General features: G+C 35.9%; 1 long non-coding RNA gene across 2 annotated transcripts; it reads left to right on the forward strand.

Annotated features, from left to right (window-relative positions):
- Positions 1–2,403: 2,403 nt before the first annotated feature.
- LOC128614828 (uncharacterized) lies at positions 2,404–4,714 on the forward strand. 2 transcript variants are annotated; one of them, XR_008387105.1, is made up of 4 exons: positions 2,404–2,669; positions 3,093–3,166; positions 4,030–4,128; positions 4,234–4,714. It is a non-coding gene; the product is annotated as an uncharacterized LOC128614828 (long non-coding RNA). The 2 variants fall into 2 exon arrangements; XR_008387106.1 differs by lacking the exon at positions 3,093–3,166.
- The last annotated feature ends 1,828 nt before the right edge of the window (positions 4,715–6,542 follow it).

Here is a 6,542-nt window from a genome sequence, read left to right on the forward strand (position 1 = left end):
TTATTAATTCCCCCAAATATATGAAACTGCATTCATTATGGGGTTCAGCTGGACTAGACACAACCAGGCCTGATTACTGCAGCCCTGTTCAATCAAATCAACACTTAAATAAAACTTTTGCAACAGCATGAAGTTGGTTAAAAGGTCTTACCCAGTAACACACCATGCCAAAGTTGAAAGAAATTCCAGAAATGATGAGGAAGGTGATGATTGAAGTACATCAGTCTGGGAAGGGTTAAAAAGCTATTTCAAAGGCTCTGGGATCTAAAGAACCACAGCGAGAGCCATTATCTCCAAATGGAAAAAGGCACACACTGGCAAAAATGGAAGAGTGGTGAGATAAAAACCATTGCTAACCCAGAAGAACATCAAGGATCATCTTAATTTTGCCAAAACACATCTTGATGATCCTCAAATGTTTGGGAGAATGTTCTTTGGATTGATGAATCGAAAGTGGAACTGTTTAGGGGAACATGTGTTTTAAGTTGTTTTTAATTTTAATATATTATTTATTAATGTATATTTTTATAAGTGCAGCGGTGCATAAGAATTGTTCATATTAAGATTAATTTAATTTCACTTAATTTTACATTTCACTTATTTGCAATGGTTTTTCTAAGACAACACACTTAACATCATGGTACTGCTGCTTGTCCATTGACCCATTGTGCAGTTAGTTGACAATCATTGATAGTAACCTGTCAGTCTCCTGTCTCTTGTCCTATCTGACATGATGACATTAGTGATTGTCCTTAACTAACTTACAAGTTTAAGAACATAAAAAATATATTAATTTAAAACAACAGCAACACTGTCTTTAACCATGGTAAGTTAACAAGGCAGATAACGCTAATTCACCACACTAATACTGAAATATTAGTGGATTTTATTATTTTTTTTAAACATCATTGATGTAACTATATATACATACTATATACCCATGTAGTATGTATATATAGTTTAAATCAATGCATGTATTGACTACTAATTACCAATAACAAGAATCGCAGTTCTGTCTCTCTAACTCTATGGATTCAAATTGCCTGCCAAGAACATCCTGGAACTATCTGAAGTCTACAGGAATCACGTGACAATCAAGGGTTTTGCACTTCCATTAATGCAACTCTCTCTCTCTCTCTCTCTCTCTCTCTCTCTCTCTCTCTCTCTCAACAGCTTTGGTTGCAGTTATTGCTGCTAAAGGTGGCATAACCAGATCTTAAGTTTAAAGGGGTAATTCGTTTTTCTCATGATAGGTGATAGGTGTTGGATCACTTTTTTGGCTTCAATAAAAAATAAATAAATAAATAAAAACTGTATTGTGTGTTCATTCCGGTTACCATTGTTTAATGTTGTAATTTGTTTGAAGATCTAAAACTATTTATTATGAGATGGGCGGCTGTGACTCAGGTGGTAGAGTGGGTTGTCCACTAATCGTAGGGTTGGCGGTTCGATTCCCGGCCCACATGACTCCACATGCCGAAGTGTCCTTGGGCAAGACACTGAACCCCAAGTTGCTCCCGATGGCAAGTTAGCGCCTTGCATGGCAGCTCTGCTACCATTGGTGTGTGAGTGTGTGTGTGGATGGGTGAATGAGCCACAGTGTAAAGGGTTTTTGGATAAAAGCACTATATAAGTGCAGACCATTTACACAAAAACAGAGGAAATCAGGATGGGAGCAAATACTTTTTCACAGCACTGTATATCTGAATTGTAATGTGAGCACAAGTTAAGTATACCTAAAGGTGACTCACTAACTTAAATGATGAAAGGTTAGCTAACTGTTAAATGATGATTAAGTTTAATAAATAAAGTCTTTGCCATTTTTGTTACAGGAAATAATGAAAAGCTTGAAACCAGTGGACAGTGAGGGGTGTTTATTCTTTGGGAACATAAATTGGTCTTAGTCAATTGAAATGTATATCATAGACTGGATCTATGATAACTCTAGCATCAATATGGTTAGGAATTTGGGTGTATTTCCCCCTGGTTTATGGTATGATACACCCAAGTATCTTAAACTGAAATTCTGTGAAACTTGTGGAGAAACCACAAGGCATATTTTGTATAGTACAACAGTTGATTTGCAAACAGACAAATCAACAACAACAAAAAAAAAATCTAAGCCTCTGTCAGTAGCAGAAGAATGGAATGGAGATGAATCCAGTAAATATAGGACTAAAGAAATATTAATAAACATTATCACTTGGGAAAATAATAAATGGATGAGAGAATACATAATTAAATCTAATTGATGTAAAGCTCTGATGTAAGTCTCAGTATCTATTGAGTCCCCTAATAAAGGGCATGCCCTTTCTGTCCAGGGCTTAAATCCCAGTTTAGTTCAAGTAATTCTACCACCAAGTAGATTAACTTTCACAGCGTATGTTGCCATAGTAACAAACATTGACTCACTATGAACTCAGCTGCCAGCTGTTGCAGTTTTTAGGTGTAATTAGATAACATTCTGTGCAAAAAGTAAAAAATATTAAACAAAACTGCACGTTATGTGCAAAGAGCGCCTTCCTCACTCATACAAATGTATTTCAGTGTGGATCATGCAAAAAGTAGGCCATAATCAATGCAAAATGTGTGCTGTACCACACCTATAGGTATAGGAGATAAGGGTAGGCTTAGGGTTAAGGAAACCAGAATGCATATAGCTTCCAAAGGTAAGATTACAGCAGATAACAATCCAAATACGCTTGAAAGCCTCATGTTTTTTGTGTGTTTTTTTAAAAACTATTTTTGCAATGTATTATACCTATAGTCTTAGGGGCTAGGGTAAGATCTATGGTTACAGAAACCGGAGCACAAACAGCTTCCAAACATAGGATTCTAGAAGATAACAATGCAAATGGTTTTGGAGGACATTTGTTTGTTTTTTTTTTGTCTAAACTACATTTATGATTTTTTTTGCATGTATTACACCTATAGGCTGCAGACAAGTAAACAAACTGACTTTGCTCGAATATCTCTAAAAATGTATTTGACAGTCCACTCACTTTTGAACTGGTGGTTCTTAGTGTCAGCGTTTTGCTTTGTTAATGTAGACAGTGATGTTTTGGTTTTTTTTGTGTGGTTTTTTTTTTCAGCAAGAGCACATAGGTTGCACGAGAGCTGCTTTCCTATTGGAGGAAATCCAGCCCATGGGCTACCAGTTGAATAGGTCTGATATACAGTTTCTAAACTTAAGATTCTAGTGGATGGCAATTCAAATACGTTTGGAAGCGAATCATACTGCAAATAGGTTATTTATTTATTTTATTTATTTATTTATTTATTTTATTTATGATTTTTTATGATACTCTCTGATTTATTGGACAATTGCAGTATAGTGTCTATTTAATGGGTTTGTTGCAGTTTAATATCTCTGTAGTTGGTTTGTTGCAGTGTACTCTACAGTATGTGTTATTGGTTTGTTGCAGTATAGTCTATGTGTTATTGGTCTTTTGCAGTATAACATCTGTTATTCGTTTGTTGCTGCAGTAGAGTCCATGTGTTATTGGTCTGCTGCAGGATAGTGTATGTTTTATTGTATTGTTGCAGTATAGCGTCTGTGTTATTGGTCTCTTGCAGTATAGTCTCTTTTATTGGTTTGTTGCAGTATAGTAAATGTGTTATTGGTCTGCTGCAGGATAGTGTCTGTTTTATTGTACTGTTGCAGCATAGTGTCTATGTTATTGGTCTCTTGCAGTATAGTCTCTGTGTTATTGATTTGTTCGGTATAGTTTCTGTTTGTGTAATTGTCTTGTTGCAGTATAGTCTCTGTGCTATTGGTCTGTTGCAGTGAATTCTCTCTAAGTGGGTTTGTGGCTAACACGGCCCCACTGAGAATATAGAATACCTCATACACACATACTTACCAATGCATTTGGGCAGTACAGACTTTGTCCAGTGTGACTGCCTAAGCACTTCCTGTAATTGTTGCCTGTACTGAAAGCCAGTATCATGTCACACACCCCTCTGAGGTCAAACTTCGACCGCAGCGCCTGTTCTATTTTCACCCTCTCCTTCATTCTCCTGTTCCAGGGCTCAAGATGCCATTACACCTCAGCAAATACTGCAAATCATCCCTGATGGTCAACAGCTGATGGTCAATGTCCCACCACAGCTTTCAAATGTCAAGAGGTGCTTATTTCTCTCTGTTAATTTCATTCCTCCCTTCACTTTATCTCTTTACTATAAATTCTGCATACCTGGTGCATTAGTCACAGTGAGGGTCCTTTTCTCTAGCATGCAAATAGGACTAAGCGCCTTGCTGATCCTGATGAAGGCTGCGATCCTGGTGATAGGTTGAAAACTCTGTGATTCCCTGCCGCACAGTCAGGGGGCTTTGGTGGTTTCCACTTGATTAAACTCCCAGCCTTGACACATTCACTGCTTGCTTTAATTTAAAAAGTGTTACGAGAGAAGAGAGAGAAAGGGAGCAGGAGGGGGAGAATGTAATAAGAAAATAAAACACATAAATAAAAAACCTAATTGACTTTGCTGATCATCAGTGAAACAGACAGGATCTTATTACTGAAACTTTATGCTTTAATTATCAAATTTAGAAGCTCCTCCTCTCACGAACATATATATTGAGGTAAAGATTTTGAACATAAAACTTATCCATGACACTCCACAGTACGGCATAATGAAATGCAAATATTTCAAGCACACAGATAGATAATCTACAAGTTCATGTGGTAAATAAAATATGTTTCTACAGTAATTTGTGTGTTTGACATATACAATTATTCTACTGTTATATAATAATGAATCCTTAAAGTTAATAGGATGGTAATTTCCCACAAGTACAGTTAAACTCAGATGTCTTGTTTGGTATCCTTATAACTATATATCCAAATATAGTGTGTCCTACATTCTAAACTAAGAAACATCCATCACACCACTGCCACAACCCATCAAAGATTGTTGTCCGCTCTTTGTCCTCTCATTGTACTGAACATGTAATTACACCAGTAAAACATGTTTTTTTTTATTTTGGCTTGGAAAGCAATCCATCTTCAGCATAAGTGTCATTGGTTATATTTGCTTTCAAATTAGGACTTATGTAAAGTAATGAGGCACAATGGACAGACGTGTCAATGCGACAAGTTATGCTCAACTTGTAGTGAGGAGTTAATACTGAAATCGCACACATTTCCATTGAGAGCACAGAAGTAACTACAGACTTATACAATACCTATTCATTTTTTTTGCACAATATTAGCTCAAGTGAGGAGCAGTATTAAGTCCTGCACTACTGTCTGACAGTTTGAGCTAACTATATTATGTTTTATAAATCCAAAATCTGAGCATTTTAATCATTGCTTATCTCGAGGACTGGACTTTAAATTGATAAAATTATTACCTACACTTAAAGTGACCAGTAAGTTTAGCAAATTAATGTTTGGTCAGCTATATTTTTCAATCCGAGGGCATGTTTTCTTTATAGGAGAGCCCAGTAAATGTTATTAATTCAACTACTTAAATATTAAAAATCTTAAAAATTAATAGCACAATAAGATACAAACAAAGTCTTCAACGAACACACACAATGTGATTTTTTAAATACTTCAATACTTTTAACAATTTTCCTAAACTTTTAACACAGTTAGTACAACATCCGTCTGTGTAGGCTATACAATTATCACATTTCTTGTTGCTTTGACACAAAATGCATACAGTTAACACAAATTTAAAATGCTTGAACTTTTTTTTACACACAAGCTCAACCAAAACCAAAACAATGGATTTTTACTGCCAAATTTATAAATGCTATATATATATATATATATATATATATATATATATATATATATATATATATATATCCCCTGTATTTTATTCCATTGCTACTGAGAAACAGCGGATTGAAGTTATGCAAATCGATCAATCACAGCTGATTCCCATCTTGGAAACACACTCAGGTGTTGAGGTTCTTTCAATCGCATGACCATATGGTATACAGTAAAAGAGAACTTCTTTGGGTTGATCTTGTGTGGAAAAGGAACAATATAGAACAACAAAAAGACAGTAAGAAAAATGCCTGCATGAAGGAGAGGAAGACGAGTACCAGAACAAGGAAGATTAGTGGGACAAGGGCAAGGGTGAGGAATGCCTGGACAAGAACAACGTAGAGAGAGACGAGTTAGAAAGTGTGGTGGCGCTCAAAGAAGGGCCAGAGCTAGGGTACCTGATGAAATAAGAGCTACTATCATAGGCCACATCATAAAACACAGGCTATCAAACAGAGAGGCTGGTGAACGAGTACAACCAAATCTCAGCTGGGACACAGTGGCATCCACTGTCCGGAATTTCAAGAAACCAACAGGTAGGATATTGTATAAGGGCTCCTCTCACTGCAAAGTGTAAATACAGTAATTTTACTATGTATTACTGTACAATGACTCTATGCCTGTATGGCAGATTAGAACATGTCTTTTTTCTTTTTTTTATTCTTCTGTGGCTTTTACTGTTTGTATATTTTGTATTTTCACACAATAAACTGCAGCTATATTGCATATTTTTATTATCTTGCAGTAATGTCCTGTTGC

The sequence above is a fragment of the Ictalurus furcatus genome, chromosome 11 (genome assembly GCF_023375685.1).
Source record: "Ictalurus furcatus strain D&B chromosome 11, Billie_1.0, whole genome shotgun sequence".
NCBI classification, from domain to species: domain Eukaryota; kingdom Metazoa; phylum Chordata; class Actinopteri; order Siluriformes; family Ictaluridae; genus Ictalurus; species Ictalurus furcatus.